Source organism: Periplaneta americana, chromosome 4, assembly GCF_040183065.1.
Source record: "Periplaneta americana isolate PAMFEO1 chromosome 4, P.americana_PAMFEO1_priV1, whole genome shotgun sequence".
Taxonomy (NCBI): Eukaryota; Metazoa; Arthropoda; class Insecta; order Blattodea; family Blattidae; genus Periplaneta; species Periplaneta americana.
The window spans coordinates 150,162,870-150,189,851 of record NC_091120.1 but is presented as its reverse complement, the minus strand read 5'-3'; positions in this window follow the sequence as shown (position 1 = coordinate 150,189,851).

The following is a 26,982-nucleotide window of genomic DNA, read 5'->3' as shown; positions in this document are numbered from 1 at the left end:
AAAAGGAAATACTATAGTTCCTAGATGAGTAAAATTTCAAACAATAATTCCTAGATATGCAAAGTTTCATATTGGAACAAACTGAGAGTAAACAAAACAAAGATATGTTTCTTAAATTAATTTCGAAGTAATTTGATACTTTTAAAAATTCAACTAACTCGACTGTGTTATTATTTAGCAATTCTACTGATACAGACGAATGTAATACTGAATTTAGGCCTACAATTTTCAGGCCAAGAATTAAAACATGTTGTATCATTGTATGAATTTCATGAGTCCCATCCCAATGGAAGCTCTCTTACAAGATACAGACATCACATCCACCAGAGAAAAGTGGTGCTCTAACTTCAAAGCGACAATTGTGCACTGCTTTGCATTGATTTGGTACTGGCTGTCAGTTACATGCAGTAGCAGATATTCATGGAATTTCTAAGACATTGTGCAGAAGTGTCCACAGAGTAGTTAATGCTGTTAACAATTTCGAGGGAGATTATTGATTGATCACCAGAATTTTTATCCTGTTGCTGGTTTCCCTAATGTTTGTGGGGCTATGGGTGGAACATTAATGAATATTGATGAACAAACACAAAATTAGACTTATTTTATGGATAGGCGTGGCAACCATTCTATCAATTAATTGCATGTTTGTATGTGTGGACTAAATCTGTTATTTTACTGAATCTGGCGCTTTCTATGACCATTTAATTCATGCGTAAATCTACGATTTGGTATACTCCATCAATCACATCACACGAAATTCCATTGTCGCCAATATAGCAAAATCTAGATACTTTTAAATATTTCTTAACAATATACATAAATATTCACAGTTCTCTTTAAATTGCTGCAAACAAGTTAAATTTAATTTTTATGACTCCTTAAAATAAGATAGATCTTTCCATTAGAGCCGTGCACAACCGGTTAAGAAAAATAAAAATTATATATTGCTATTGAACGCCTGGCGCTGTAGTGAGCATGCAAAGCTCTTCCGTCTCGCGAAGTGTCTCAGTATTCGGTTTCATATTCCAGTTGTTTCTTACTCTTTGTGGGTGGACGGCAAAGGCAGACCACATTGAGCCATGCAGGAGTTCTAGATATTTTCTATGATATTATTGTAGAGTACGTTTAACACTTCGTGTTTGGGGAAAAAAAAAGTCATAGGTCCTTATTCAATACGATTTCTAGAAATTGTTCAATATTTTATCATCTGTTTATCTATCTATTATCACTTAAAGGTCGAATAGGTATTAGTATAAGAGTTGTACACTTCAATTGCTATCCGATTCCACCTCACTTTCTTCAGCATCAGAATTTTTGGTCGAAGAAACTTTTAAAATCTCGATAATAAAAGGTAAATTCTTCTTCCTTATAAACTTCACAATATTTCCCCAATGAATTGCCATACAGTCACCACTTTCTATAATTTCGTCAATATTCTCCAGGAAGCTGTGAGTAGCAAGACATTGTGAAATAGCTTCATCTGTGTTGTCACTGGTTATACTAAAGTTACACCTGAACTTTAAAGCTTCTTCCTTATTACCAACATAAAATGCAACACTATAAAACATATCTTCCATGCATTTGAAAAATACAAAAAATAATTCATCAAGTGTGAATACAGCTACTCTATAGACTGACTTGTCCGTTACGTTAGGAAGAGTCATAAGATAATTTCCTGCAATGTGAATTTGTTCCCCTACTTCGTTATGACTTTCTCTGACATGGGCCTTGATGTCAGAGAGTGTACCTTGCCAATCACAATCTTCTTCGAAAATTTTCGCAAATGGACACTGGTAGTGTGCAAATAAACATTTTTCTTCGTGAACTCTGATTCCAAGCATGGGAAAGACATCTGGGCAGCCACGATGTTTGTTAACACAGGGATATATTGTTTTCTCAGCAAGGTTCTCCAAGGCGACGTTGCGAATATGTGGCTTTTGTTCCTCGCCGAAGATAAAGGGACAGTGATTCGGACTGAACTTGCAGTTGATACAGATGTTTTCTCCCGTTAAACATTGGATGATTGGAGGCACCATAAGTGTCTTGCATATCGTACACTCCAAAGCTCTCAGGATAGCAGAATGAGAGTTTGATATTTCTTCATCCATTGTTTGCTCCTCTTCATTCATGTCGGTTCTTCAAACTAGAAAATAAACAGAATTCATATAAGTTAATTTAACCTATGTACAAGTAATTTACAGTGACAGAAATGCGACCTAATCTTTTGAAGTTTTATATCATATATTATATCTTAGTACCATCTCCATGGCAGACTCAGCGAGTTGTTAGCAAGAACATCTACAAAATATCAGACCTGAATTGAAGGCTTCGGAGCCATAGTGGGCCAAGCGCCATTTATTAAAAACGGAGAAAGCAAGGGTTCAAGGTAAGTGAATACCATAATTTAATGAAGATTGACATACATTTTAGTTTTAATGTGCATACTTTTTATTACTTGCTATATGTTTCCATTGAATTATGGTAATAACTTCATTTTAACCCTTGTTTTCTACGTCGTTAATATATGGCGCTTGGCCCACTATGGTTCTGAACGCTTCAATTGAGCTATTGATTGTAGTTAATAGGCGGTACATGTGGTACAACTTCTAGGAAGCATGTTAACGTGAAGTCGAAAGAGATGATCATAAGAAAGAGAACTGTAAATTAAAGAGAATTGGATATTGTAACAGAGCAAAGGAATAAAGAACCATGCGTTGAAACTGGAAACGGACATGACTGATAGCGTTATCATAGCGATTTTTAGTAGGTTATTTTACGACGCTGTATCAAGATCTCAGGTTATTTAGAGTCTGAATGAAATGAAGGTGATAATGCCAGTGAAATGAGTCAGGAGTCCAACACTGATAGTTACCCGGCATTTGCTCATATTGGGTTAAGGGAAAACCCCGGAAAAACCTCAACCAGGTAACTTGCCCCAACCGGAATTCGAACCCGGGCCACCTGGTTTCGCGGCCAGATGCGCTAGCCGTTACTCCACAAGTTATCATAGGGATGGAAAAAATTAGAAGATGTGTGAAAGTTTCCGGTAGTTCTGTGACAGTGAAAAGTTAAGACAGGCGCACACTTACCGGAAAAAATCGCTCGTTGCGTTCGAATTTTTATTATAATATCGATCATTTCCGAATTAACCATCAAATAGTATTGTAATTTACCGCTAGAGCTAATTATTTCATTGTAGTGTTCTGAACTGAACCTGGAAATAAAATGAATAGCTCTGTAACTTAAATAAACTATAAAGGACATACCTGATTAATTTACTATTTTCCCAATCTCATTCCATATGTTCTTCCTTCATATTACATTCCTATAATTCTAATTTCATAAATTATAATGTTCTTCATAATGTTGGACTTAATAAAATAAGCTTCGCATCATTCATTTAATTATACCTTCAATATTACCGCGATTGGAGGCCTTGCAATCGAAATATTTGCCAGGACATTCTATATTTCGATCTTGAACCGTACGGAAATACGTTTAGAATTCTCTGGCCAGAATTCTGATCGGAATTCGGTCATGCAGATAGAGCCGATATAGCCAAGTGGGCGATGCTCCATTTAAAATAATGCAAAGCATAAAAATCCGTATGCGCCATACTTCGTTCCGGTAAGTGGGCGCCTACCTTAAGCCTGAAGATTTAACTATGTTTTCCGAAGAGAAAACTTTATGGACGTCGCAATTCGTTACATCCATGTACATATATCCAACACAGCGATACTTTTCATCATTATGACTGGCCTCTAAACTCTCCCGATCTCAACCCTATTGAGCACCTTTGGTATGTTGTGTAACATCTGATTTGACAAATGGAGACACCGCCATACTTCAAGCATTAACCACTCTACAAACAGTGTCCATCAGCATAGTCTCGGGATAATGTTATCACCAATTGTATCGACGTCATATAATTCCAACAGTATGCTTGAAATTTCTTTGCAAGGTCTTGAATACCTTATGGAATCAATGGGAAGGTAAGTGCATGCCGTCACACCGGCGAAAGGATGTCTAACACAGTGTCGGGCATTGGTCATAATTCAGAATTTAGTGAGTATACAATAAAATTATGCCTCCTAATATAATATACATGGGTTGAAACTTTAATAGCGGCAACACTGCTGTGGATGTAAAACGAGACGGAATTATTTATTCTCACTTCTACCGAATGTTAGTATATGTCTAAGCTATCTCACACTAAATGGACTTTTCCTTCCGACTCAAAGCGCATGCGCTGTGGTGAGAAGAAGATAGTCTTGTGTGAGTTACCGATCTAAATTGTTGTGTTTTCGCCATGTTCACAAAACAGGAACAACGAAGTTGGTTGAAAGTTCAATGTGCCCGTGGTCGCACAGCAAAACAATGCCATGAAGGTTGGAGCATAACCTGAGACCAGCGTTGCGAAAGAAGCGATAACATTTTTTGCAGAACCTTCCCATAATTTTGTAGGATAATGCCCGGGCGCACGTGGCACATTCTGTAGCTGAGCTGTACCGTCGCTAGGATTGGGAAGTGCTTTTCTATTTACCATATCCAACGAACTTGAGCCCCTCTGATTATGACGTGACCCCAAAGATGATGGAACCAGTTCGTAGCATGTGATTCCGAACTGTTCCAGAGATTCTGCAGGTAGTAGATCGCTCCATCAGAAACATCTACAGAATATGCATACTACGACTTCCACATCGCTGGCAACGAACTGTTGACAATGTTGGTGACTACATTGAAGGACTGTAGAAGTTCCACACACATATCACTTTTGTATTAGTAATAAAGACATAGTTGTCACTATTGAAATTCCAACCTTTGTATTTTACTGTTGTCGCTCTTGTGTTGTTATACTGCTCTTAGTTTTATTGATTTGTACAGTAAGTCAAAGGAAAGCGATGAGTTTGAAGGTAGAGAAACACTCATTGAAGCGGTACGGCCATGTTCTAAGAATGGAAAAGGATAGAAAAGCAAAACAAATCTATCAAATGAAAGTAGAAGGAAGATTTGGACCCCGCATAACATGGAAAGAGAGAATTGAGAGAATTGGACAAAGGCGTGGAAAGACAATTGGGGAAATGAAGAGATTCTGTGAGAATAGACTGGAGTGGCAGAAGTGGATAGGAAGAGGTTACCCGACGTTTGACGGCAAAAGGGAAAGAAGAAGAAGACGAAGAAGAAAAGAAGAAGAAGATTTGTACATTGCAGTATTGTGAAATATGTACAAAAATACTTGATTAAAGAGAAAATTGAAAGAAGTTTAAAAAAAGTAAAGCATTAGAAAGATTCCAGTGAAGATGGTGAAAACGTATAAAAATTAGGAATCGTCACTAATTCAAACTGAGCAGCATATATCGTCACAGTCTAGTATATACAGTTGCGAAGCTCAATACGTAGTAAATATGCAAACATTAGATAGTTGCTCACCACTACGATCGCTAATATCGCTTCATTACAGGCAATGCAAAATAGTACCGTCACAGTCTATTGCTTCTAGCACCCTCAAAACTCAAGCTTCGTGACTGTATATAGCAGACTGTGATATCATGTTACTCGACTACTGAATTAACAAATGCTAGGTCGTTTCAAAAGTTATTTTCTATAAATGAAGAGTCCACTGCAAGAATGATGGATGTCACTTTCTTGTCGAAAATGAACCAAGACTGTCAATGCATAGCATAAGACATATAGAATGTACATAGAGAGTTATATGGCATTAATACTGATAGTCACTGTCCAGTAATGATAGGAAAATCTCAGTTAAGCTTTGAGCGCTAAGCATTTCAAACTTTCAATTGCTTCTCCTGCAAAATGTATTCCAAATGACATCCATCATTCTTGCAGTGGACTCTTAAAATGTTCTACTTCTTTGTTTCATGAATTGACAGAAAACTGCCGAAGCATTTCACTGCTTACCTATTTCTATTATACAGAGTGACTCGTATGTAATGTCATTAATTTCAGGAGGTTATTCTTTGAGACATTTTAAACAAAAAAGTTTAATACAATTTTGCTCGTTCTTGATTCCTTTTCGAGATAAAAATTGTTTCATATGAAATATTTCATAGCTTGTTTTCAGGAAGCCATTGATTTAATATCAAATATGCTCAGTCACTTTAAGAGAGCAGTTTATTATGATAATAAATGGTTGGAAAAATTTTAGTTTTGTCCTTTAAATGTGCAGAAATTTAATCCGAACAAGTGTAATATTTTAAAATTCCTTTTGAAAGCGAAAAGTTACATTTGTTCAGATCAAATTCTTCAATACTTCAGGGATTATCATCACATACAAGGACTTTGCAGACTTTGAACTTTTGTTTGGATCAAGGAGAAGAATTCAGAATTCTCTCTATTGAATCTTGTAAGTCTTTTGGAATTCCTTAGAAACTTGAAACTTATTGCTGTAGACATAATGCAATTTTCTATTCAGATTTTACGAAATCATCCGTACATTTAAATTGAAGACTTTCTCTCCAAACGAGTTCAGACCATTTTCAGTAATTTAACAGGAAAAAAAATTGAATGCTGTTATGATTTATGCTGGGCATTTCCTAATGGTTTCTTATTTTGTACATAAATATACTGTATGTTTTCAATATAGGTAAAATAATAAATCCTCAGTTTAAATCTACGTTTTAAATAGGACAATTTCTAAAGAAATAAATTAATACAAATGCTCTGTGATGTTTTCTATTAACTAAAATTCCAGGAACAGAACAAACCATGTTTGTGTTTGTAAATTTATACCATACGTTTATACAAAATTCTCATCTTACACCTCGACATGTATGCAACAAGATGGTACCTTCTACCCTAGGGTCAACGGGGAAAATCTGACAATAACAGGGGGAAACTTCTATCAGTATGCGGAACCATGTAGGCTAAACATGATACTTTGACTCACCTCGTACTCGCTTGCTGTCTCCTGCATATCTTCCAACCGATAAACCGAATTTGTATTCTTGTATGTTTATTGTGAATATTTATTCGGTAGCCTGTTCCTCATTCTTGGCAAATTTTCTGTAGACAATAGTTATGAATGCAAGCGATGAACGATGTGAAATGTACAAGGAAGTAACTTGGAACAGATGATACAATCAATAATGATTAATTAATAAAAGTTTAATAAGTACTGAATATGAAATTTTATACAGACAAAACATTGTGATGTAACATATGAGTTTGCCACTTTTAACTACAAAAAATTGCCATTACAGTTTAGAGAAAATGTTTCACTGTTTTATTGTTATCTTTTATTCTGCATATACCGTAGAACTTCGACAAGTATGTTATAAGACAGAAATACTGTAATGTTACAGCCAATTTGATTAGGAGACTTTTTTTTTGCAAAATTGGTACAAGAGATGGCTGTAGCCCAAAAATAATAGCAGTAGGCCCAATAAGTGCCCTATTGATAGGATGTATGCAATTACAGAAAATAACTGCTGTTATAGAAGCTACATACTACAGCCTATTCAGTTTGCTGGTGATCTGTTAAAATGTCCCGGTGTTTGAGAGGAAAACCTTCAAATTTGTAATTCAAGTGAATAATATCATTTTAAAATAGTGGAAAGTAAGACTGTTAGTGATTTTATGGTGCAATGAAGCTTATCAGGTATTAGTAACCAAGCAAATATTTGTATGATCCTAAAGTGTACGTAAGTGAAAAATATTGGATGAATATAAGACTGAATATTGGATGATAAAGTGATTAATTTTAATTATAATTCATTGTTTTTTTCTTCACACATTACCTTTCTTTTATACACGTTTCTCGTTTTCGTGAATTTATTAGATTCTTAAGCAGGCTACCAAGAAATTTATTCGTTATATTATCGTCAGCACTATCTTCTTCAGTTCATATCTTGAGAGTCTGTCGAGAATCTCATTCCAATATCCTATTCAGAAAAATAGTATATTATGAAACTAGATTATAACATTATTCTTCATTTCAGTGGTTCCCAAACGTTTTTCGAGTTTCGACTCACTTTTGAGCAAGACATTATTTGCGACCCTCTTTTCCCCACTACCTATCGCTATTTAATCCTATACAAGTAAAGTTGAAACAACGATAATTTTACTCAAAACCAGTGGATACCACTCCATTTTTAATGTACCGATAACTTCAAGATGAGAAATCGGAATATGCAAATTTATTTTCCAATTCTCTTTGGCTTCTTAGGCTGGTCTTCCATGTTGGTATATTTTTCGAACACTTAAAACACTTTGAATAGTAGCTTGCAACGCCAAAATACTGACATAATAACAGGCAGAGATAAAATCGAGTGATTTATATTTATTTGGTTTTTGGTCGACATCACTCGACAAAAAGAAATGTGATTAATTCAAGTGTATTCCTTGAAAAGTTATGATACAACAAATACTGATTTTGTTTTTGCGGACATACAATTAAGTTTGCGCAGTTTTAAATGCCATTTTTTTTAATTTTCTGCAAGAAACTCAAAACAAAATAAATACGACAGTCACAGATGTATACTGAATTTGGTTTTAGACAATTGGCTTCAACTACAAGAAAAGTCGTAACAGAAGCGAAAGATGTCCATAAAATTGAAAATTATGCCAATGCATGTGTATCGAATATAGATGCTCAGATTTCAGAAGCTAATTTCACAAAAACAGGTATAGTTATCCCATTAATTATTTTTAAGTGACTACTGATAATTTTTTTTTTATTTTTATGTTCAACACTGTTTAAGTTTCTAAATACTTCATAAATATATATTAATAAGGCGTTTTTTATTTTATTTTGCAAACCATCTCGCGACCCTTCTCTGCTTTTCACACGACCACCAATTGGGAACTATTATTTTATTGCATAAATAGATGTTTAGGAAACGAGAAATAACTGTATAACATCATAAATGTGTTTACTGTCCATTCACTGAGCTAGGGGGTGGGGAGCGTACTTCCCAGCAGGTAGACTTTTGAGGCTAGTTCACAATAAACCGGAAACGAAGGACTAGAACGAGAACGGAAAAATTGTTAAAATGTGTATATTTAAATGTTAACATTCACATTTCCGGAGCCCGGGAATGGGAACGTGAGGTTGCCCAAGTTTCAACTTTGTCGTTCTCGTTTCGGATCACAGCCTACTAGATTCATTCTGTTGCCATGATAAAGCTTTTGATTGTCGTGTATTTTGCAGCAAGGAGGCCATGATGTAATTTCTTCGTCATGGATCGTTTCTAAGTCACTTGGAAATTCAGCAGAATCACTTTCAATATTTGTTACGTGTATTTGTGACCAAATTACCACATGAATTGAATTCTTAAGTATTCTGTGTCATAAATTCTGAAGTTGGTTAACCTGTGTTTATGTTGGCTGGTTTGTCCTCATGAGAGAACGTCATTGGTCAATTATAACGTCAGAATGCGTAATATCGACTTTACTTATCGTTATTAACATATACATATCGAAATGCACAACAGTTTTCGTTCTCGGTTGATTGTGAATAAAAAATCTTCACGTCCTCCGTTTCCAATTCTCGTTCTGATTCTCGTTCTCGTTCCTGATACAGCTACATTATCCCGGTTTATTGTGGACCAGCCTTTAGCTAGTGGAAGGGAGTAGTCTGAAGCAAGTCAAGGCCTTATGCTATAATAGCTATACGGCCTATCCTGATACAGCTACTTTATCCGAACCTTTCTAATCATTAGACAGCGAAAAAAAAAGCCACGCGAGTAGTTCGTCTCGTCAGAGGGTTGTTGTTTACGTGAACACAGTAGGTACCTACACTAGAGGCGTGTGCAGGTAAGAACTGTTTTCGAATCGATGATTCAGAAGGTGCCTGATATTTTGTGTACTTTTCTATAAACCCTTTAAAGTGAGGATTGTCCAACGTTTTGAATAGAATATTGAAACTTATCATCATTCGACACAAATCCTGGCATAAGTCATATTTCATATTTGAGGGGGAATTTGAAATTGAGCCCTTATTTTCTTCTAACATAGAGCGACATTTTAATTTTTTTTCTGTGTATTACATTGATGTTCTATCGATTGTTTTGTTATCTTTTTTTAATGCTCACAAACATAACCCACATTTACTTGTTTTACCAGTATCACTACTAAAAATTTCGACGCCATATTCTTTTATTAAAGAATACACCCTATGTTTTTTAACATCTATCATCGGCATTATGATCACTTCACCGAACACAAATGAAGAATATGTTTACGTATCTCATTGTTCTCTGTTCACGTACGGACGAGGACTGACTGAGAACGCAGAGTGGCAGTTGTTTTTGGTGTTCGCGTGGTGCTCTCTGCGGACGGTACCGTGTTGTAGCTACTTGGGATGCGTGCACACCTCATGCCATAGTCTATGCCAGGCATGTAAATTGATGCCCACAGGAGCAAGCGCGCGCTTTAGAGCCCAGGAGAGCTTGAGCGCTTTAAAGCGGAAAGGAAAGAGACAGACGAAAGAGGTGGTATATGCCGCTTCGTCGAGCTATATTCAGGAATGGCCAGCACTGATTCAATAGCTGAAGGGAAGAGATCTTATTAAAACTGTATCCATGTTAATTTTTAGATTTGTCTGAGAAGTGTAAGTGCATTATAAGAATGTAAGTTTTAATTTTAATGCTCATTTTTCACAAGTTTGATTTTTTTTATTTAAAAGAAATATTTTCTCAACTTTTCGTATAGAAAAGTGAAATTTTCAGGTATAGGCCTATTTATTTGGTGGCCTTACAGAATGTTTTCGTAAATCTAATATACCGTATATACGTATTACTGAAGATAGTGTATTGAAAATTTTGAAAATATTCGCATGGAAATTGTCTGTAAGGAAATGAATTAACAAAGCAACTACTGTTACATCATAAGCAAAAGATACGTGCCCATATGTTGTAAAAATGTCAGCTCTGTAGCTTCAGCAGATTTCGAGAAAATAATTTAATATTCTGATGATGGGAAGTTGCTCACAATTAATATCACCTTAAAAGCATAATGCGATAAGAGTTTTGTTATGTAATATTAGTTACACTTAAAACAGATACAGTACCTAAGTAACTTTGCTTTGTACTGTAATATTGTTTTGATTAGTTTATTGATTACGTTTGTAAGGCTAAAGATACCATCAATATAAATTCCAACTTATCATGTCATACTCAATCTCTTTCTTCGGAATATCACTTTCTTTATGAATGATGTGTTTCATCCACTTAATACAGTATAATATTATACTACTATGGAATTTAAGTGAATATTCCTAGATAACTCTCTATTATGTTATTAAGATTTAAAACACAAGTGCAATATTAAGAAATCAGTGTTAGTACTTTTGTTTTACAGACAATATAGATAATATTAAACAGAAAGAAGCCATATAAAAATAACGACATAAAATTTCACGTTCCGTTTGAAGTTTGTGCACCCTGGTTTCTTAATCCAACAGGTTGCTTATTCATATACACAACCCTTCCTCTTTTCATACTTAGCGCTTGCTGCCCGCACACGACGTCAAGGTCAGAAAAATGCGCTTGCTTTGACATCACTGGTCTATGCGTACAATACTTGTAAATCGTAAACATGACTTTTATTTGACTTTTTTCCACTGTCCACTTCCTTCTCAAGATCTCCACTCGCACAGTTACATTTTTCAATTTATTTATTTATTTTTCTCATTCATTCAGCATCTGGGATATCTTCTTCATCATCTTCATTCTCACTACTCTCGTCTTCGTCATCTAAATCTTCTTCAGTTTTGAATATTTCAATCCCAACTCGCAGATTGTTTTTCTTCATAAATCGTTTCACATTTCCAAAATGAATTGCCATACCGCTGCCTGATGACAAAACTGTGTTTACATCGTCCATGAAACTTGGGGTAACGAAGCAATAACTAATACTTTCCTTCCCTGTGCCCCTGGACAGCGTAACTTTATATCGGAACATGGAAGCATCTGGTTTCGGACCCACATGAAAAACTGCACAATGAAAGATATTGTTTGAAAGTCTGTAGAAGGTAAAGAATAACTCATCGAGGGCGAATATTGCCTGACGGTAGTTGATTTGGTCTGTACTAATTTTCAGTTGAGTTTCAAACGGTCCCTCGACGTCACGACGATCTGTTAGGCCCTTGTGTACTTGTTTAACGTGTTTCTTCATGTAGTTCAACGGACCACACCAGCTGCAATTCTCTTTGGATAGTTTGGCAAAAGGACACTTGTGATTGCCAAATGAACACTCGGCGTGATGCTCCTTCAGTTTCAACATTGAGAGTAACTCATTGCATCCGGACTTTCTGTAAGCACATGGATATATAATTTCTCGAGCCAGGTTCTCAAGAGAAATATTCCGAACTTTATGAAAATGTTCTCGACATGTTGGGCAGGTTAGTAGTTTGGGTTTACAGAGATCACAGATATTGTGGCCATTTCCACACATTCTGATAGGCGGTGTCATGTATTCCAAACAAACTGGACACTTCAGTTCTCGCAGTACATTTTTGTCGAGGTCTTCATCAGTTAGATCTGTCTGTGTAAATTTGCTAACAGACATGCTGCTGGTAGAACTCTTCACACTGACTCCCTGGGGAAACAAACAATAACAGTCACGTGGAGTGCTGGGAACGTGCGAGAGAAGAAAATATTGATAACCTATATTAAAGACGCTTTTAAAATTGCGAAGTGATAACTTGAAGGAATTTGAGGTATGATACATTAACAGAATCGCATAAACTGTTACATAAGGCAGAAATTGAAGTCTGACTTTCCGAAATTGGATCTGTATTATAGCTAAAGATAGGAATTTACCCACAGAGACTACAAGGTCAGGTATGCATAGTGTGTTCTTTGTTGTAAGAGAGGGTGGGCGTAGTTAGCAATGCAGGTGCATGGATATCTGTTAGGGAACTCTACCGTGGTATAAGCAGGATGAGATTGTAGCTTTACTTGGTTAACCAATCAACGAATCGCAGTACAATGTAAACAAACCAATTGCCGGAGCACAACGCTGAACCCTACGCACGAGAAACATATCCCCATTTAATTGCTGCGATAAACAATACATTTCAGCTGTATCCTGGTCATACCTCAGGCTTCAGTCGTTCATGACGCCACGACGTCTAAGCACAACTAACTTAATATCCTCATGCTGTGGTATAAATTCCTACCTTTAATCATAGCTGATATAAATAGTGATGACATATACAGGGACGTCATTTTATTTTTTACTTCAATTTTTATTGTACCTGAGTTTTTGAATCTACTTCACTCCCACCCCCTCTATTAGTCAACTTCCAATTGTCCTCCACACAGAATCTAGGCCGCGTATGTAGTCAAAGTCGCCTTACGGTCATAGTAAACAGTACTGAGTTAGTGAGTATAGTACGATCCAGAAATATGGTCGCGTTTTCAAAGTGACGAAAGAGCTTTCAATATTGAACCGTATGTTCGCACAGGTACTGTCGTGCGTTTGCCTACGTCGCATCCCGGTTTCCCCCATCCGCTTCTGCTCGTGGTGAGCTGTCTCAGCTCTTTTCTGAAAACATTAATTTCTGTTAGGAATTGGACGTAATATTATACAACTGTTTAAAATAACTTAAATAAAAGGACCTCGTTAAGTAATTAAGTGTCACATGATTTCCTCCCTTTCTACGACCTTGCGACAAAACTACTTGGACGGACAGTAGATAGCATGTCTGAGTAATTTTATCTTTTCGGATCGGGCAGAAGTGAAGATTGAATTTACAGGTACTCTTTTATAGAGTAGATAAGTACAGAATTATTTCAAAATGAGTTACTAGTACGAAGGACGAAACTGGTAATTGACTTAGGTACAATAGTCTATATGCGATAATATGCACAAAAGAACTGAAGTTGTATCGAAATGGACGGCCACCATTTTCAAAAATGTGTTTAAATATCCATATTATGATTATTTTTCAATCTAACTTCATTCTCTAAATTGTACGCTAATGTGCTGTAGAGAGTATAATATCCACTGCATAATCAATACGTCCGAATGGATAGCTCAGTTTGTGAGTAAAAACACTTATTGTTAATACTGTACTGTATTTTGATTAAACAAAAGCCTAATGAAAATTATCAAACTCAAAATCGCGATATTTCCTAGTTTACGTAAATGGATGAACTACTTTTCTTCCCTCCTATACCGAGTTAAGTGATTTGTTTGTATTTTATGTCTGTATCATCGAACTCCAGTCGTGGAAGGGGGTAGCAAATGGTGTTTCCGGTTCTCAATCGTTAATCCAAAGGTATAATCAGGTTAATGTTATAAATGTTAGTAAAAATAAAAGGATATCCCTGTATATGCAAATGCATATTTGTACCAGAGTTGCACATTTTAATGAAAGTTAGTAAGTACATGTTTCATGTTTAAAATGATTGACGCATGTTTGTTCCTGCATACAGTATATGTGCATACTTTGGACGTTTGTGCATATTTCGACATTAATAGCATATTTCTTACATATTTTTAATTTTTGTAGCGAAAACTATTTTATAGTTATCTGGATTTCTGTCAAACATAAAGGGTAGTAATTATTTACTTCAGCTGACCGCGTTTTCTCGACAAAGTATTTTATTCAGAATTCCTTGATTTGACTTCGGTAATGCGTGAAAATTTCTCAGAATTCTGCGGAAAGCAATTTTCATTGTATATAGTTAGTTGGTACTTATGACTTCAAGGTATATCTGTTCAAGTAGACTTCAATGTACGTTATGGTTGACAGGGAGCGACTGAAGTTGATGTGTTTGTTTTGATGTTCGTTATAGATAGATTGTGATGTATTAATGAGTTAGTCTGCCATTTTGCCTTGTATATATTAAAAATAGAGTTTTCCGTTCAATTTTAGTAGTTTGTATTTATTCCATAAGCAAACCGAGTTCTGAATGCATTTTTTCGAGAAAACGTATTGTCAGCTAAAGTAAAGAATGATGGTCTGAAGAAAATGAGGGAAATTAGCAAAGTGCTTCAAGAATACGATAGTGATTTGGACGTTAATTCTATCGTGTTACCAGATTATAAGTTTTTCCCCCATCACTTCATGTGCTATAGAAATAATTTTTCTAATCAGAAGTTTATTTTTACGAACAGGAGAAACAAGTTTAATCCTGAATACATGGAAAAGGTTATTGTGTCACATAGTTTCATACAGTCATGAAAGAAAATGAATTGTCTGCATGGAATTATTTTTAAGGAAATTAGCAATAGTCAATAAAGCTATAACTGTGAAATTGAAGTGACTCTCTTTTCTCTTAAACCCAACAATAATTTGAATATATTTTATTACATGACTAGCATTCTGTTTCTCATAGGATTCTATGGGTCTACTATGTTAAGTTTGTCGTCACTTCAGCTTTTAGTGTACTGTATATATAAGTGCAGATTTCGGCATTTTTACGTATATATTTGCATGCATATTTTATGGTTTCAGTGAATATACGTAACTCTCAACATCAGTTATAACTTAGAAATTTCTTTTCCCTTTAACCGAGAAATAAATGGTTCATCTGACGATCAAACTGATAATCACAATCACAGATTGATAGACGGATAATTATATACTTGTACTGGCCAACTAATGTTTAATAACAGATTAAGCCTCGGTTGAACAAATGCAAATCAAATCAGTCCCTAATCACCAATTGATTGATGCCTTTTTCATTTGATTGTTCATTGCATTGCACGAAAATACAAAAAATTGTGGTATAATGAGGAAGAATCAGGAGCAACAGATAATTACGCTTGCAAAGAAGTGGACAGTCTTACCATGGAAAAATTATTGGAAGCTTTAAAACGGTCAAAAAATCGGAAAGCAACTGGTCTTAATGGTATAAATACAGAATTACTAAAATATGCAGGAATATTATTTCATCTCCGCCTTCTTCATCTGTACAATATGTGCTGGAAACTCGGACAAATCCCAAAAGAATGGTACCAGGCGAAAGTCATCTCACTTTACAAGAAAGGCGACAGAACAAATCCGAATAATTACAGAGGGATAAGCCTGCTAGATACCGCTTACAAGATATATGCAAGAATGCTAAATGAAAGACTAAAGAAAATAGCCGACCACTTGATATCAGAAGAACAAGTAGGATTCAGCAAAGGAAGATCTTGCATGGATGCAGTTTTCACACTCAAAAGAATAATAGAAAAAAGAAGAGAGTTTAATTGTGAAACACATTTAGCCTTCATAGATCTGGAAAAGGCCTTCGATAATATAGATAGAAAACTACTATGGAATATACTTATAAGAAGGGGATACCCGAAACACCTTGTGGAAGCAATTAAATCTCTCTACAAAGAAACCAGCATATGCTTAGTGATAGGAGGAAACTTGACAGAAGCGATTCCCACTAATAAAGGAGTAAGACAGGGCTGTAATACCTCTCCGACACTTTTTAATATTTACATTGACGACATGTTTACAACATGGAAATCCTATGTTAATCCAGGAACATATTTAAAGAACAACACTTTTTTGAACTCCCTTTTATATGCTGATGATAAAGTAATTATCCAAGACAGTGAGGATAAATTACAGAAATCAATTTATGTTTTAAATAAGATAACAAAAGAATATAATTTTAAAATTCCAGCTCAAAAAACCAAAACAATGGCATTTAAAGGAAAATACCCAATAAGGACAAAAAATAGTAATCGATGAAATAATCATAGAACAGGTTAAATATTTTAAGTACCTAGGATGCTACATTTCATATGAAAGAGATATAGACCTGGATAAAAAACTTAATAACTTTCGAAATGTCTGTGGAACAATCCATAGATCTTTAAAAAATAAAACAAGAAAAGATACACGGATAAAATTTTTCAATACAATCGCAGTACCTATGTTAACTTATGGAAGTGAAGCCAGAATAATGGCAGAAAAAGATAAATAAAAAATCCAGGTAGCAGAAATGATATTTATGAGAAGTACACTAGGATGTACAATACAAGATAAAAAGAAGAACATAGATATACGGAAGAAATTAGAGGTGGAACCATTGCTGGAGAAATTAAAGATAAATAACAGAAGGTGGTGTGAACATCTACAAAGGATGCCGAATTACAGACTGCCAGCTTTAGCAATGGGATATAAACCAATGAGATGTAAGAAGACCAAGAGCGAAATGGGCGCCGGAACAAGTTCAACATGAACCTAATCCTTGAAGTGAAGAAGAAGAAGAAGAAGAAGAAGAAGGAAATGAATCTCTAATCAACTTGTCTCGATTTACTAATTGCTCATTTCAGAAATAAATACATTTGGCATCAGAGCTATTTAGCAACCATGGCCAATTTGATGCTCTTTAAGAGGAGCTAAACGAATGCATCGAGTGGACCTGATCGAGAAAACAAATGAATGCTTCCTTTCTATTGTTTTTGTAGAAGTAAAACAGGCGGATTCCATCTGTATAGACTACAGAATAAAGTAAAATAAATGAACATAACTAAAAACGTGAGGGGCCAAATTTTTGTGATAATAATAAAGCCCTCTTATTGAACAGTGATGGCAGAAGTAAGACGGCAAAGCCAATACCCGAAGAAATAAAAGCCCATCTGAGAAAGTGAACGACGAAAATTTAGAAGAATTTTGTGAGAAATGCAGAGGAAAAACTTTTGAAGTAAGAGAATGGTTCAATGATCCAATTCTTGTGGGTATCAACCTGATACTTCTTACTGCCCGATGGAGACCGCGAAAAAGTACTGTCGGCTAAGCTAATTTTAGTTTCTTTCGTAATTCTACGTGTTAAAATTCCCAGGCACATAATGAGGTACTTTCATTATTTAACGTGGCAATATATACAGTAATTGAGGAGCTCATTTTCAAAACGGCTCTTGTCCACCTGATAATGAAAATGAACTGTGTCCACGCATTCTTCAAATATAACTCTACATACCACTATCAAGATTTGGCTTCGGAACGCTTTCTAAACCATTAAAATCTTGCGTTAAAAGTGACTATTGGAATCAAACTGATTCTTGTGAACAGTAGAATTGCGACAAAATATTAACGTCAGCTTTGGAATCAAAGACTCTGATGCTCCCATTTGATTCTAAATGCACCCAGCCTCTTTGGTTTAATAATGTCTCTTGCCTATCTGGTAAGAAATTTTAAACCAAAACACTTTTACGCGATTTTACACAAAGTTATGGGAATGGACATGGGTCGTTTTGAAAATAAGCTGCTCCATTATTGTTATTTAATGAATTCCGAAGATTGGTTCTGAAACAGAAGAATTACAAATTTATTCCCTACATGAGTTTATGAACGACCACTTACGACCACTATGTGGTCCACAAAATAGTGACATACAGTATTTATTACCGTAATTCCATTAATGGCCCGCCGGTAGTTCGTCAGTAAGACTTACGTCGTGCTGGACGTTGTCATTCCTTGTTAGCACGTTTAAAAAGCATTTTGGTGTTTTGTGTTTATCTAATATCGAATTGTAATTACATAAATTTGATATTAGATTGTTTTCTAGTTTTATTAATATAGGTCGAAATGTTGAGTCTGTTGTCAAGTGTAATGTCTAAATAGCCTATTTCGATAATGTTTTATGTAGCCAAGATACCAGACGAATTGTCTTTGTAATTTAATAATGGCTATTGCGTGTTTAAATGGTGACAGCATAAAAGTTGAGTTATCAGCAAACAGCCCCAGCATGCTGTTGTGATTCCTGTTAAAGTCGCGCATTAAAATAGAGAATGGAGCAAGACGGACCGCCTGGAAAATCACGAGAAACACAAGTCCATTTTACACGTCTATTTCCATGGTATCACCAATGACGTCAGAGTAAACATTTTATGTCAAAACGTTACAATTGTTATTTCTTGTATTTGAGGAGGTCCGTTCCAAACCATATTAAGTCCACTGATATAATTTTTTTTCAGCAGAGAAGAAAAATTGTTTATGTGCCAAGAAAGGGAGGTAAATTAAAATATTAACGTTAAATAATTACTAGAAGAACTTAATTTATTGGAATCAATTATATTTTAAATCACTTTTACATCAGATAGTCCTGAAATTCAGAAAATATCATGGACATAATACGGTTTGACGTGAACATGAAAAATAAAAAAAAAATTGTCTTCCTCAATATTTGTAAAGTAAAAATTCAACCAAATTAATTGTGTAAGTAATAGGTAACACTCCTTGATTTACTCCTATGTAATATTGAATCACAAGCTAATGTTCATTAATGCTAACGATATTGATCAGCTTTCTTTTTTTGTTGAGAAAACCTTTTCCTTGACCCTGCATATATCATGTGCGGGAATTGGACAATAGTAGAACCGACCTTTCTTATGCTGGTGATTCGAACAGTGTTAAATCAGGATCCTTATCAGATTGAAACAAGAATACTCTATTGCATATTACATGATTATTGCAGAAAACAGTTTTGTAATGAAAATAAGTCTCCTAAACACCTATCAGGCCTAATTAAAAGATATATTAAAAATATTATACTGACGTTTACTATGTTGCTGTCGTCATGTTTTATACTTCACTCTTTTCATGCTTCCTCTGCATTTCTGACCTATAGGCACTTCCTCCATTTTCAGGATATCACATGCAGAACTGGACTGCAGCGGCACTGAACTGATACAAAGTTCGATAATAAGTCAATATTGTGAATTAGCGCTAGTTCTTTTCAGTGCAGAAAACTTGAAACGCAACATTACAAATATATATATATATATATATATATATATATATATATATATATATATATATATATATATGGACATAATACGGTTTGCCACGAACACCCAATTTCATATATTCTTTCGAAGGGCATTTAATACAATTAGACCTAAACAGAAATAAATATGGGAAATGCCTGCTGTTATTCGGTTGAGCAGCTTTTGTCATCTAGTCTGCTGTCAAAAAATCTGAAAGTCAGAATTTATAAAACAGTTATATTGCCGGTTGTTCTGTATGCTGTGAAACTTGGAGTCTCACTTTGAGAGAGGAACAGAGATTAAGAGTGTTTGAGAATAATGTTCTTAGGAAAATATTTTGGGGCTAAGAGGGATGAAGTTACAGGAGAATGGAGAAAGTTACACAACGCAGAATTGCACGCATTGTTTACTCCACCTGACATAATTAGGAACATTAAATCCAGACGTTTGAGATGGGTAGGGCATGTAGCACGTATGTGTGAATCCAGAAATGTATATAGAATGTTAGTTGGGAGACCAGAGGGAGAAAGACCTTTGGGGAGGCCAAGACGTAGATGGAAGGATAAAATTAAAATCGATTTGAGGGAGATGGGATATGATGATAGAGACTGGATTAATCTTACACAGGATAGGAACCATGGCGGGCTTATGTGAGGGCGTCAATAAACCTGCGGTTTCCTTAAATGCCATTTGTAAGTAAGTAAGTAACACCTAAACAGACTTCACAGCATGGCGGAGCGTATTCAGAACTATACGAAATCATATAAACCTCAATTTCGTTCGTGGATGGACTTAATACGATTTGGAACGGACCTCCTGATCTCAAACATAAATGTTTCACTTAAAAAAAACTTCCCAGTAGTGTACGGAACTGTTGCGCTAGAATGGCCGGAACGTCCCGCCCTGCTGCTTCTCGAAAGTGTCACTCGGTTAATACGGGAGGAGGTAACGAAAGTACCGATAACTTATAACATCGATATTCACTGTATCACTCTGAAATTAAAAAATGGATCTCTCTGAAGAATAAAGTTAACTCCATAAATAAATGTCCATTTATACCTCATCACATTAATAGTCACGTTCTTTCTTCTTCATGTTGACTGCTTTTATTTTGTTCCACAGACTTTTTGGCCTATTCATTCACACCAGCCAGTACCTTCCTCGTCGTCTTCGTTGTCATCACTATCTTGGTCATCATCTGAAACTCCTTCGAGTTTGAGTATTTCTATTTGAAGCTTTACTCTATCTTTCTTCATAAATCGTTTCACATTTCCAAAGTGTATAGCCATACAGTTTCCAGATGATAAAATTAGTTTTATATCGTCCATAAAACTTGGAGTAACGAAGCAATAACAAACACTTTCTCTCACACCTTTCGTGCACAGCTTAACTTTGTATTGGAACATGGAAGCTTCAGGTTTTGGACCCACATGAAGAACTACGCACTGGAATATATTGTTTGAAAGTTTGTAGACCAGATAAAACAACTCGTCGAGAACGAATATTGCTTGACGAAAATTCACCGATTCTAAGCTACAATTTGCAACAATTTCAAACGCACCTTCAACATCACGACGGTCTGCTTCAACTTTGTGAACCTGTTTAATGTGTTTCTTCATGTAGTTTAATGGACCACACCAGTTACAATTCTCTCCGGATATCCTAGAAAATGGACACTTGTGGTTTCCAAATGAACAGTCGGCTTGATGTTTCCTGACATTATCCATTTCTAGCATTTCCTTACACCCGGCCTTCCTATTTGTGCAGGGATACAATATGCTTCGAGCCAGGTTCTCAACAGCAATGTTCCTCACTTCAAGAAAATTTATGTTGCATGTTGGGCAGAAACACATTGTGGATTTACAGGTGTTACAGATATTATGGCCATTTTCACACATTGTTATTGGTGGCAACATAAACTGTTGGCAACCAGGGCATTTCAGTTCTCGAAAGATACCTCTTCCAATATCTGGTTCCATTTCCTCTGTCTGTATTAATTTGCTGACCGACATGGTTAGTGCTGCAATACTCTTGGATTTGTTACCTAAGGAAATAAAATGACAAGTAACTGAGAAGTTTTGAAAATGTGTGAAGATTTTTTTTATTTAGGCTAGTAGTAGCTATGTTAAAAATATCAATTTGTCAGGTTCTATTGCCTTTGTTAGAGGAAAGTGCCCAAAACCGGACCCCCCATTTAGTTTTTGATTTAAAAGAATATAAAACGGTAAAAAATTATGTTTTAAAAGAATGTAATATTCACTATATAATGTTACACGCCATTTACATTTTACTTTTAGAAAATATAATTACAAATTGGTATGAAAAAAAATATTTTCAATAGCCTTACACTTTGGCGATTTGAAAAATAGTTGCCGAAATCGGACCCCTTGTAAAAATAATCAAAATAACACTAACCAATTTGAAAAAAGGTATTAAATAAGAGAAAATATAATCTAGTTTCAAAGTATAAGTATAATATTACAATTATAGGTTTTAGTTTTTAAAGAGAGATATGGGATGTATTCAAAAAAAAAATCCACAAAACGTACAACAGAATTAAATCGTTTAGCGACAAAATCGCAGATGTTCAAGTCCTTTTCAGTCCCAGCACATAGCACACATGACCCAAAGTTGACCTTTAGAATCCTCCGAAAATTTTCTGTCACAAAACACACATACCAAGCATCATCTTTGGATGGGGAAACTCCCGAGTAAAGATCCAATTCATATATTCCAGAGGTCACGTTGTTTTCATATTCAGTGCTTGATTCTCACATTTTTTACAAAATTTTGACGCTTTTTCACGAGCCCTTTCCCTTTTCTTGAAGGCTGTACTTCTGAACCACGTCCCTGGCCGCGATTGCTTTTGCGTCCTAGAGCACGATTCCGTGCTTGTTGTTCAGCTTCCATTGCTTTCTTAGCTTCCACCAATTGGGCTTCATAAGACGTAGATGTGATGATCGAAGAACTGCAGATCTTTCCCCCCCTATTCGAGAACCAGTTTTTTAATTTTGGAATGGGAGTGATGTCAAACGGGCTTGTCTTAGAAGATGTGGAACCCTGAGGATCCTCAAGTGTAGCTGGTGACAGAGGAACACCCTGATCTGCCGAAGATGTTGATGGTTGATTTGGGTCAAACTCTACAATAACTTGTGGTTCGTTCACATCACATTCTTCTCCGTTCTCTGGAAAGCTCTGATTTTCTGCTGTTCGTTTCTTTAACACAGATTCATAGAAAGAGAAATCTCGTTTTTTGTTTGCCTCTTCAATGTATTAGGCATCTGAAAACAGCTTCTTGTTCAAAGATTGCTTTAAATCCATTGATTGCTATTTGAGCTGTTTGGCATCTAATGTAGTCTTTGCCAAACAGGTCCATTGCATCAAAAGCACTGACAGCACGTTCATTGTGCCTTAACCAGTGTCTGATTTCCTTACTATAGTGAACTTTGAGGGGACCCATGAAAGTTTTGTCCAAAGGTTGTAGTTTGTGTGAAGAGTGAGGTGGCAGCGACTCAATGGTAACATGATTTGTTTTTACCAAGTTGATCAGATCAATATTCTGTGTGTGGCTAAAGTGTCCATCGAAGAACAACACCACAGGTTTTTTCTTTGTAGGATTGGCAAACTCGATGAAGTGTCGAAACCACTGAGTGAAGAAGTTCATTTGGATCCACTCTGAATTGTACGCTGTAAAGATTGTTCCTTCCTTCCCCATTAGCCTCTTGAAATTTGGAACAGAATTCCAAGAGAATAAGAGTGTGTACAAATACAGGTAGACTTTAAACATGAAAATATAAGGGGTCCGGTTTAGGCAACTGAAGGGGGTCCGGTTTACGAGACTATAGCCAACATCTTGTTAACTCAATAGATTTTTAACCAAACATCTAAATTAAACAGTTTAATGACAAGCAGTAACCTTAAACCTTACCCTTTAAGGATATATATAGATCGAATGGCTTACTTGCTAATATCTAGGGGAAATAACGAAAAATGTAGTACAATGTAAAAACTTTTTCCACTGTCAAAACACGTAATTGCAGACTGATAAGCAACAAGTGAAGCGGGCGACATGTGTGCTCCGCTACAGAGTGGTAGAAGGCTAAACTACTATTTACACTTAGTCCTGCTATAGTTCAAGAGAATGCAGAGCCAGGAGACCGGGGGTCCACTTTAGGGGGAGTAGTCCGGTTTAGGGCATTTTCCTCTAATATTGTTGAAACTTTCAAGTAAAATCTAGAATCTGAATAACGACTTCATGCCGTTTATTGCACTGACCTGCAGTTGCATGTGACGGTTGCACGTTTGATCTCACTCTTTATAGGATTCTATTAAGTATAGTCGTGGACATGTTATGACGAACTTTTCTCATAATGCTATCTTCTAAGCCAGTCTTTCCCCAGCAACCACAAGCCCAGTGCTAAATAAGCTAACTGCGATTTACCTTATCTATCTCTGAATTCATGGTAGACCAATACATTAAATGTGTCATCGATGAAGGACTATAAGTCAGTGTGTTTTGATTTGCTCAATATTCACAGTTCACAGTGAAGAGAAAGGGCTTACACGATCTTTCCTATTCCAGAAATTTTGGATGTACTATACTATACTATACTATAATAGTATATCATAGACCTACATGAATAATTTTTAGGGTAGATTTGCTTTCCTTCGGTTAATTTTGATTTCCTTAGATTAATTTTGCTTTTCTTGGGTTAGTCTTGGCTTTCTTACATTAGTTCTGGTTGTCTTTGGTTAGTTTTACTTTCGTATTTTAGTTTTGATTTTCTTATGTTAATTTTAGTTTCCGTAAGTTAGTTTTGTCTTTTCAGGTTAGTTCTCCTTTCTTTAAGTCAGTCTTGTTTTCCTTATGTTAGTTTTAGTTCCCTGAGTTTAATATTGATTCCTGAAGCTAGATTTTCTGATATCTTCCGCCGTTATAAGAGGGAATTTGTTGTTTCAACTTTGGTAAATTGATCACTGTTCATGTTGTAAATATCGGTGAGTGTAGTGCGCATGCGTTAGAAGGTAACGGTTAATTAGAAGTTTAAACGATGTAGTTTGTTCAATGAACTGAATATAATCTCTCAAGGAACAGCGGAACACATTTTTAAAACCCACGACAAAGTAAATGCACTAAAAATTTGATTTCTAGGAAAATCGATCTCAAAATAATGTTTTTGAGTCATTCCTACGACGATAATTTTGTTGTGCACATAAAATATCGAAAAGGAAGTAATTTCAGACTTAATTTTCCTTCTTCTAAGTCAGAAAATGACTGAATAAGGGCTCCAGTTAATTGTCAAGAAATTCAGGGAATCAAAACCTCGACTTCTTCAGAACAGAATAAAGTTACAAAAATATCATGTGATGGTTACATAAAACTTGCTTTAGAAGAAAAATCTCTCTGGCTTTCCGTTGTGCGCGAGGAATGTAGTGCCCAAATCTGGCAGAAAATCTATCACGCTATTATTTCCTTTTCGCACAACATATTTATGCGAAAAGACTATACTTGAATACATAAAAAATGAATATCGAAATCGATTGAATGTAGAACCTGATTTAAGTTTCAATATTTGAAACATTGAACCTCGTATTGCACATCTAGTGGCAAAAAACACAGTACTATCCTTCCCGTAGCAACAGAAATAAATGTCTTAATATTCATTAAAATGTATAACTGTATAACTTTTGCAAAGTTTGTAAACTGAACTTGAGTTTGCAACGATTCGTGTAGTGAAAAATAAGTGCTTTTATACATGAAAATAAGTTCTTACCTTGTATTAAGCAAAAGCATAAAGTTAATGTGTTAAGAGGTCCGGCAAAATGAATATCATGAAAGAAATCCTCGAACTAAAAAGTTTGACAACCACTGACTTGATCTAGAAATCATGTAATTAATCTTAAACTAATCTGAGAAAACCAAATTTAACCTAAACCAGTAATCACGTACACAAATTAAGACTAGACTAGGAAAATCACAGTTATCGTGAACTGATAAAAAAAAAAAACTCGCACAAACCATTCGCACGTGTTGATACTTCTGTACAATCCAATGCGTCCGTGTTGAAGACTGTACACGTACACATAGCCATCAGGCGTATATTAGTAAGTGCAAAAACGGCATAAGTCGTTATAAAGTTTTTTAAATTTTACCCTGAAATATTTTAATGCAATGTATTACTCCTAACTGATTTAAACATTGTACTTCCTCCAGTTATGAAAATGCCTTTGAAAATTGAACGTTAAAATCGTTCTCATGAGAGTTACTTTTAACTTGTATTTCATTTCGATAATGGCTCGAAGACTAAATACGAAAAACAACAAACAATAGACAACGAATTCTGAAATAAATAGGCTAAATTCTACGGTGACGTAGATTGTAGACGAATGACCGTCCAGAAATCAACACAGTAAACAAACAGAAGTTTTACGAAAAAAAAAATCTCGAAAATATTTGCAAGCATTATAGACATTCAATAACAGTACGCCATTTTAAAAATACTACTGCAATACAAGGGATAGTTATGTATGTATGTATGTATGTATGTATTTATTTATTAACACTACAATTGGGTATACATCCGGTGGCAGTGATATATAATATACAATAATTACAATTACACGAAATAAAATAAATAAAAGTAAATGAAATAAACTAACATAAACGTAAACCTGTACATAGTAGTATAAATAGTATATACCTGCCTTAAATCCCTCAACATTCTTACACACAGGGGAGATATCGGTCACAGACTTTGGCCTAATCGCACTTCTGAAAGACCTTTGGCCTGCCTGTATAAGATTTCAGCCTGTCACTGATATCGGGACTCTGTCACAAGCCTCACCTAACTGCGGGGTTGTCATAAATCTCGGCCTGTGACTGATCTCGGAGTTATGTGTCACAGACCTCGGCTTACGTTTCCAGATAATAGATGAAATCAGGGGGAGGTGAGGAGTGTTGATGGAATAATAGAGAGAAACGGGAGTGCCCCTACAAAAACATTCTGTAACGCCTGCTTCGTCCATCACAAATTCCATCACGACCTGCTCGGAATCGAACCCGGGACGCCTGGATGGGAGACAGCGCACTGAAGTTTGAGGCATAGACTCGGCTTAAATAGGATAGGTTATACGAGAAAATGTAGATATGATGAAAATGCATTATAAAAAGGTAGGAAAATGCTTTAGTAGAAAATATCTGGGTTGAGACTAGTTTAAATAGTATAATATATGTAGTAGATACAGACACGTGCATAAATAGATTTACGTAAAATCAAGTAAGTGAATAAGTATGAT